Genomic DNA, 9,249 nt, shown 5'->3' with positions numbered 1-9,249 from the left:
TCTGCTGCAAGAGAGTTTTTTCAATTTTTGAAGGGAAAAAAGTGTGACTTGTCCAGGTATAGAGGTTCAAATTACAATGGTGGCAGTGGCAATAGTGGTCGAGTTTGGGGCAATTGAGTTATGGGAAGAAAGATGGGTGGCACTTAAGAGAGCATAGTCCTAGTAGGCAAGGCAAATCCAGACTACAGAATGAAGCTTCCTGTATACAAGTAAAATAAGTAGGCTTTTTTTCGATTGAAGCTCTCATCGAACCATTTTTGATTATTGAGCCTTTCTTGAGTCAATGAGAAAGCTCTGCTTTAAGCCTTTCTTCAGAGTTCTAAGAAGCCCTTCTTTGACCGGGCATTTCTGCGAGTTAATTATACACCCATTTCTAGGTATTTTCTGTCAGATCTCATACCTAAACTTATTTATGGACTCTGGTGAAATACGCCCCAATTGCAGCAGTTTCTGTGTAACCAAGCTAAACGTTGGAAATCTCATCTAGGTGGGTTCAAACCGAATGGAGAGTCATCCTCCATAATTGGTACTACTATTACTTTGACTCTGACTGATTACTATATCTTTTTTTTTTGCTATATTTACTTTTATTTCCATTATGCCATTTTAAAAAAAAATCAATTAATTTGTAAGAATTTCCAATGCATACTCAAGCATATGTTGTTTGAGGCTTGACTCTATTATTAGAACATGAGATTGAAAAAAATTTGCTTTAGGGGATGATTTGACGGGGTAGCCTAATTTTTTTTTTTATCAAAAAAGGGTATTATAATTGATGTTGTTTTAAATGTTGTTTGTGTGAACCAATCTTTCATTAACCGAAAGCAATGCATAACTTTGAATACAGCTTCAAATTCATGAAATTATTTACACATGCTAAAAGTTGAATAGGAATTTCACTTGATTTGCTTTGTGACTATATGAAAATTTTATGATTACGTGGGTTCTACCGGCATTGTGTTGGTTAATTTTGAGGTTTGGGGTTGTGAAGTTGTTCTGACAGAGTGACAGTATTGTTGCAGGTAGGCAGTTCAAGAGAACTTCAAAGACTTTATGATGGGATTGTTGAGTTAGCTGATGGTTGTCAGTTGAATCGCTATGAAGTTCTTGAGAAGACTATCAGGTAAACGTTCTATTTTATTACTCTCATGTTTAGACCATTGTTTTCAAATTTTGCTTATATATGGATAGATTACATTCATGCTATTCGTTTTAAATAAAATTTAGTTTCAACATTTTTTATTTTACTATTGTATCAAATACTTTTTTTAATATTCGATACCCTTCTTTGCTCTATAGTTCAAGTTCAAAATATAACCCCATCAAAATTTGTAGAGCTTCTTTTAAGTTTGTTTTCTAAATAGAAAATGAATTTATTCTCAATAAGTGAATTAACACTGTTAAAAAAGATATGAGTTTTAAAGTTTTTTTTTAATTTCCATTTTTTATAAAAGATTTTCATTTTTGTTATAGAAAGATATGAGCAACAATGACAATGAAAAAGAAAAATATCAAAATGGTTATGTGTCATAAAATACCTTTATTAAGGTAATAAGATTAAAAATGCTTTTATTAAGGAATAAAGATTCTATTCTATCTTAGTGTAAGAAAAAACTCCATTGCTTTATGCTTGGTAGGTAGGATTGTGTTGCTTCATTATTAACATTACTGCTGAAGTAATGATATCTGGTCAAAACCTCCCTGTTATACATTGTTTTATATTTATCATATACTGTCTCTGTTGAATCTATATGGAATACTATCTCTGTTCACAAACTGCTTTAGATTCAAACTTTTCAGATCATAGCTACAGCTTCAAAGTTTGCATAAGTAAACCCATCTTTTGGTGTAACATGAATGGTAGAAATTGCAGCCTTTTCAATTGCATTCATTGAATAACCACAGGGATCAAACTCAAAATCACATATCTTAGAATCTGGAAGGATCTTTCTTATGCCAGATTTATTGGTCATCAGAATTGCCAAGCCTAATTGGTCTTTGTAGAAAACTGAAGCCATTTCCTTATCCAAACCAGTCAAGCATATCTATACAGTGTAAATAGGGCCATTGGTGATAACTGATTTTGTAGACTCAGAGTACACATGCCATTTTTGTTTATCGAGTCCACCCATTGTATAAGCATTGTTGCCAGCACCAAGCTTCCCAAAATAGTTATCAAAGATAGCAACTTTTTCAGAGAAGTTACGATGAGGATAGGGCTGAGCACCAAGGAAGATAAAACTCCCACAAAAATACCTTATAGAATTTATGGCAAAATCAGTTCTACAGATGCTACTCCATCAAGATCAGTTGCAAAGAATATTAGGTAGAGACTTGCAAATGTCATTGGGATTTCTTGTGACTTAGTCAATAGGGATCTATAAATGAGAACTTTGTGAAAGACTATTCAAAATGTAATTTTTTTTTTCTCTTTTATATTCATTTGTTTTTTGATATTGCAGCTATTAACTTTGTATTAAAGCTTCCCTATTCTGTTTTGGGTAATAAAAATATTCAATTTTCTTTGAATCAAGCACATATTTGCAGTTGAATAATGGGAAGTTGATGATTATTTAGGCAAAAAGATTTTAAATATTTTATGCTCTTTACTTTAAAAAAATTATGTTGAAACCAATCAAATTACAAAGCAACCAACATTTTCATAATATAATTAAAAGATAAAACTAGTAAATTGAAAGCAAAATCATAAAACCTTTAAGAAACTATGAAATGAACAAGTTCATGTCTTAAAAATAAAAACAATATGCTTGCTCAACAAAACTACTTGGATATGCCATTTGCAATCACTCCATTCACAATTCTTCTTAGAATTCTTGGTAACCCTGCATATATTTGAAAAAAATATATGTATTAAATAATTTTTAACTTGAGAAGAAAAAGAATATTACTCATGATTATCCATTATTTCCCAGCATTAGACAAATAAATTCCTTTTATCAATCTATGAAATTGGAGTAAAAAATAGAAAGTCTCATCTCAAAGATCCATTGCTAAAAATTTTAGCATTGAAAATGGAAAACAAAAATAATATAAAGAAAATGCAAGCAGAGATATAAGCACAAATAAAAAAATTTGATAATTTATAAATGGGGTGTAAGAAATATAAGGTGCTGGTAGATTCCTTGAAGAAACAAGTTATCAAATTACATATTCAATAAACTTAAATGAAAAAGAATAAGAAATACCTTATATTTCATATTAAACTGCAGCTACATTTGAATCTTTATGTCTTTTCATTTGGCATGTCCTACGATTATGGCCTGGTTATTTACAAAGTTCGTAACGAATAGTTGTTCGACCTTCATTGATATCCATCTCAGTTCTAATTTATGTAGACTGTGGTCAACCTTTTTTTGAGCGTCTAAGATTAGGATCTAGTAATAATTACGGGATATTAGGCTCTAGCCAATAAGCTTCATGAGAGATTGGATTAAACTTAGGTGTCCAAGTTTGAGAATATTGTTCAATGGAATAATACTTTTCTATATATTGCCAACTATCAAGTGCCAACCTTCCACATATAGCCATCACATGAAAACAGAGAAACTTATAAGTTTGCCATTTTCACATGTACATGTTCTTTTATCAAGTTGAACAACTTGTTTGTTATGACCTCGTTGCATTCTCTCACCATAAGATGCAGTTATTACTTCAAACACTCTTTTTTGTATATCAAATAGAACAAGATCATGTGTGTTGGCCTTTGCCAGATAACCTTGAAGTTTAGCTGTAACATGAGGAGTGTACAAGTCTCATTTTGCCAATGCCTCCAGTGCAAAGCCCCGCCTGGTGCTAAAAAAATTAACCAATTGATAAAAGGTTAATTGCACACATACTGTGATAGGTAAATTTCGAGCCCCTTTTAGCACACTATTGAACACCTTAGATAAATTAGTTGTCATTATTCTGTAACGTCGACCACCATCATGTGCCAATGCTCATTATTGCACTTATATCTTATCTAACCATTTTCAAGCTTCAAGATTAATCTTTTCTACCTCTTTCATTATGGTATCAAACTTTCGTAACTGATGTGCATTTCCAGCTCTATAACAAGTATTTTCAAGTTTTTATTATGAAACTTATCATTGAAATTACTACATATATGTCGCAAGCAAATTCGATGATAAGCCCATGGTTCTTGCCATCTAGAGCTAGGCTCATTCACTGCTGCACGAATACTGCAATGACGATTAGATATCAAACGAATCCCTTTTCGTTAAGTCACTTTCTATCTAATGCAAGTAAGAAACCATCTCCAACTATCAAAAGATTCTTCCTCAGCAATATCAAATGCAAGTGGCAAAAACTGGTTATTAGCATCAACTCCCATTGCAATAAGCATTTTACCTTTATATCTTCCATACAAGTGAGTAGCATCAATACTTATAATTGGTCTACAATACTTGAACCCTTCAATGGAATGTGAAAAAGCCCAAAAAATACGGTGGAATAGTCCGAATACTCTAATAGTTGAATCACGCAACTACTCAAATTGCCATATAACAATCATTCCATTATACTTTTCAAGTGCAACAATAAATTTAGGTAATACCCTATAAGATATGTCCCAATCATCAAAAACATTTGTAATGACCTTTTGTTTTGCATGCCACATCTTCTTGTATGAAACATCATAAGAAAATTTGTCTTTTACCTTAGCATTTAAAGCTACAATTGTAATCGAAGGTTCAACTTTCACTTGACTTTCAATCTCATGTGCTAACAAATTTGAGTCTAGTTGTGGGTGATCACGACTCAACCTTGGGTAGACATATATATGAGGGGCATCATATTGAGTAATCTCAAAAAGTTCATGACTTTTACATTGATACGCATGAAGCCTCCATTTGCATCCACTTTCTCGATGTCTTTTACACCCTAATGACCATATTTTTTTTATTTCCACCACTTCATACTTTTTGTGTCTCTTGATGGAGAACAATTGTACAGCTCTTTTCAATTCTGCCTTATCTTGGAAAATTAAACCTTTCCTCAACTCAAGATCAAGATTCCAAGCAAAACTTTGGCTTTGTGGTGTCTAATTACTAGTAATAGCATGATCAACTCAGTCAATATTGGTGAAGAATGGCATGTTTGGCTCATGAAGTGGCACCTCTATAGTGGTGCTATCAACTTTTAGGTTGACATCTTCAAAACCTTCTTGCTTTTCATGTTCCTCATGTTTTTTTTTTCAAATACTTCATTATTCACATTCATATCCTTGAATATATCGTTAGATTCAGAATAAACTAATTATTTCACTGTAGTTATACTTGCACTAGTATCTTTGTCATATTGGCTAATACTTTCGCAATCTGAGAATCCAAAAATATTATCTATGACTAATACTTGCCTTTCCATGGTAGGTTCACTAGTACTTGGCAAAATTGGTTGATTAGCATGGTGGGTATTAGCATGATCCAACGAAGTGTCATTGTCTTGTGTTGGCAATTGAGCAAATGGAACAAAACTTTTGGATTAACCCCTATATTCGACAGGTCCAATAAAAATTGATTCCACTTCTAAATACAATTCAACATTGCTAATAGAGGGATGAATAGATGGAATTTCCAACATGATATCTACATTGGCATCATCCACAATAGGTAAACGAATATATTTAATCATTGATGATTGCACTATTGTTGGATACCGACAAACCAAATTTAGTCATGCTCGCTCTCTATCAAATCATGTAATACAATAAATCTTGTCCATCAATGTGTTGAATTTTGTTTTTCACTTCAATTTAATTGCTCTTAAAGGAGGACCATCATAACACAAGCCATCTAATCTTTCAATGAAGCTACCATTCAAATAACAAAAAATTGGAATTTCTCTTTCTGACATTACCAACTAGCATTGAAATAATAAAAAATAATTATTAGCTCAATATCATATATAATAAGAATTCAATAATATATAAAATATGCCATTCGAAATTGCTTTGGAAGCAAAAGTAAAAAATTCAAGTAGAAAAGCCATTCACTTTGCCGAGCTATTTACAATGTAAAAATTTTAAAATCAACTTACTTTTAATTCAAACAATGCAAATGAAATTGTATTGCATATATCTTTAACTAGAGATTCTACCTATAATTAGAAATTGTAAACAAAAATATAAGCTAAAAGTATGATTTTTCATTCATTTATAAAGAAGTCCATAAACAGGCAATATTCACATATTAATTAATGCTTGTTGTAAACTTTATGAAATATTAAACTCTAATCTTAAGCCCTGTATGGCCTGATCATGGAAAAAGCTACATAAGCAAATATGTCCTTAGTTATATGGTTTATCTTAGCTCAAGTTCAAATTCTGAGTTCATCAAAATGTATGAAACTCTCACCAAAAAAAAAAAAAGAAGAGAATGATGCAATAATGACAAACAAATTTCTTTTTGTCAAGAAAAAAATTGATAACAAAAAAATTCTAAATTAAAATGACCCAATAAATTATGGTTTATGCATGTAAAAACAAAGCCTTCTAGTATGAATTTTACTAATTTTGCTTATCTAATTAACATGGAGATTATATTACAATTCAACGCCATAACTACAAGGTTTAGGATTCTAACAGAATCGAAAATTTTTTTCAGATCAAGAACAATACTGCCAAATATAATTCTCTTTGCAAACCTTTGTGCTCCAAAATTTTGTAGAGAAAATTGTGTTTAATAAAAAAGGTAAAATGTAGGGGAAAAATAGATTTAGGGTTTATAAGATATTATAATTTAGGAAAAAAAAACCCCTTACAAGTTTAATGTTTCAATTAAAATTTTTTTTTTCATTTAAATTGTTATTTAAAAAATATGATATAGAGCTGACATGTCATTGACATGGCATAAATACCTTTCTTAAAGAAATAAGTTTAAAAATACCCTTGTTAAGGAATAAAGATTTTAAAAAATCTTACCGTTGGAAAAAACTCTACTAAGGGCACGTATGAAATAAAACCATGGGAGCATAACGGTTGCCGTTAACTTCATAAAACATAACAGGTAAGTAGGCTAGGTAACCAACAGAAAATATACAAGTGCAAAAAAAAAAAAGCAGCAGTTGCAATTAATATCTACATTACAAATGCATTTTAAGCAAGTTAGTGGCAGGCATGTATATCAAGCATCAAAAACAAAATTTTGCTTCATTTATCATATATTCTGCTGTTTCAGATTTAGCGGTTCATATAATTAAGTATTAACAACTCAATTAAGCCAAAGATGCAGGAATGTCTATTCCTAGAAGACTAATCATCTCCGCTAGTACAACAGCCTCCATCACACATAGCTTACTTCAAATCCATGAGTAAAGATAGGTCCAAAAGATACAAAAAATTTCATTCCTAAAGTTCTAATAATTTCCACTGGTACAATGCTTTCAGCCAATTAGAGCTAACTCAAAATGCCAAGAGTAAAGATATCTCATTCAAATCAACAGTTAAATGATTCAACAAATAAAATAGACAACGTTCAAGGTTCTTGTTTTTCCATCTACAACTATGTGAAACCTTACATTTAATGGTAGGATATAAGTTCAATGCACTCACTTGGGCCAACAATTCAAAGGAGACGGCTGAAATGGATGGGTACATGTAGATCCTCTGGGACTTCCATAACTCATTTCACTCATTTCCTCCTGAGGATTGATTGGAAAATAGTTATCACTGCCAGACAATGATGAAAAGAAAGCAATATGTAACCATGTATCGTGATCACTTGAACCAGTTACAGGACTGAATGTTCCACCGTTCTGGCCATTACCAAGAAAGAACTTCTGAGGAGATTGCGTGCCAGCAAAGAATAGGGTCCTCTTTTGCGAATAATGACGCCATAGTTTTCTGAGTAGAAGGGTACACAAAATTTTCCTTGTTTGATCTATTATGCTCTAGAGCCAGAGCTAAAAGCCAGCTTGCTGGACCACCCACCAAACCCAGACCATCCTGACCGAGGGGAGATCTGTTCCACATCTGCCATGACCCTTTCTCATTTGCATTAGTATCATCCGCAGGGAAACCGTGACGTTCTTGGGTCTCTGGGGTAGTTGAAATGTAGGGATTTAAACTACGATTGTGATCACGATTTCCGTCATATCACATTAGGTATGATTGTGAATATAATGAAAATTTTTGTGATCATTCGTAAAATTTTTTAAAATTTTATTCAATTTATTATAAAATATAATAATTTTAATTATTAATCATAAAAACTCTTATTTTATAATTTTTAATGTATTTGATTTATTTAAAAAAATATTTATAATTAAATATTCATATTTAAAAAATTACTCATATGATAATTAAAAAATAACAAGAGATAAATAAATATGTAAAAAATAAATAATTATAATAAATTATATATTTAATTATTTAATTATCATATTCATCAAATTATTATCAAATTATATTGTTCATAAATCAATTAACAAGTGATTAGATATCCATAAAAATTTATTGATAGCTCTGGCATTTCACTCAAGAAAAACTGCTTTGGGCCTAAAATCTCCATCCATTAATTGTTTCATAAACCACAACTACATGTGAAAAGATTCCTGCTAGCAAACTTACACATCAGTCTGGAAAACATTCTGGATTGGACAAAACGATAACCTCCCTGAATTTTTCCTGCGTCAAGATACCAACAAGGTGCCATTAACTACAAAATATTTTGGCTGGACAAGAAATCACCAGGTCCCCACTCTAAATTGATTAGATTTTGGACACATTAACTATAAAGTAGAACATTGGTTATATGCCTCCATCGAACATCCGCAGGGGACCAGTTCACCAAACCTCAACCTGCATTGTAGGGAACCCATCCATCTGAATCATATATAGTCCATGAGCTTTCAGTATCGTCCTAATGCAGCTGGTCCAAGTGATAATTAAGTCTTCTAACACCATACACCAAACTTTAAGAAATTTATCGTGATGCACACAATAGAACCAAAAATAAAGGGTCATGGCCAGGAAAAAGGCTCTGTTGAAGTTCTTTCATTTTGCTACTCAAGGATGAGTGGATGACCAGAATTCGGACAACGATAGGATAAGCTTCTACAATCACACGTTGATAACGCAATGCCACAGTTTCTGCTCGATCGGTCTGCCCCACGACTAACAGATAATGATTTTCAAGGTCCATCGCTACATAAGAGAGAGAGAGATAGAGACAGAGAGTTTCATGTGCATGGGGCCCTTTGTGTTTGTTATGACTCACAACTAATGATAAC

At 32.0% G+C, this 9,249-nt stretch overlaps 2 pseudogenes across 1 annotated transcript; both read right to left on the bottom strand.

The window, feature by feature from the left end:
• Positions 1-1,043: 1,043 nt before the first annotated feature.
• LOC149519001 (S-adenosylmethionine decarboxylase proenzyme-like) lies at positions 1,044-2,708 on the bottom strand (annotated as a pseudogene).
• On the bottom strand, positions 2,585-9,161 carry LOC149519000 (uncharacterized; annotated as a pseudogene). The gene is made up of 4 exons (XR_016341305.1): positions 8,959-9,161; positions 8,588-8,644; positions 7,571-8,071; positions 2,585-2,843 (listed from the first exon to the last, which is right to left on the bottom strand). The product of XR_016341305.1 is annotated as an uncharacterized LOC149519000 (transcript).
• Between the last annotated feature and the right edge of the window lie 88 nt (positions 9,162-9,249).

The sequence above is a fragment of the Durio zibethinus genome, chromosome 4 (genome assembly GCF_047325235.1).
Source record: "Durio zibethinus cultivar Kanyao isolate XHJ-2024 chromosome 4, ASM4732523v1, whole genome shotgun sequence".
NCBI classification, from domain to species: domain Eukaryota; kingdom Viridiplantae; phylum Streptophyta; class Magnoliopsida; order Malvales; family Malvaceae; genus Durio; species Durio zibethinus.
The sequence above is the reverse complement of the archived record's forward strand: the minus strand, read 5'-3'. Positions and strand labels throughout refer to the sequence as shown.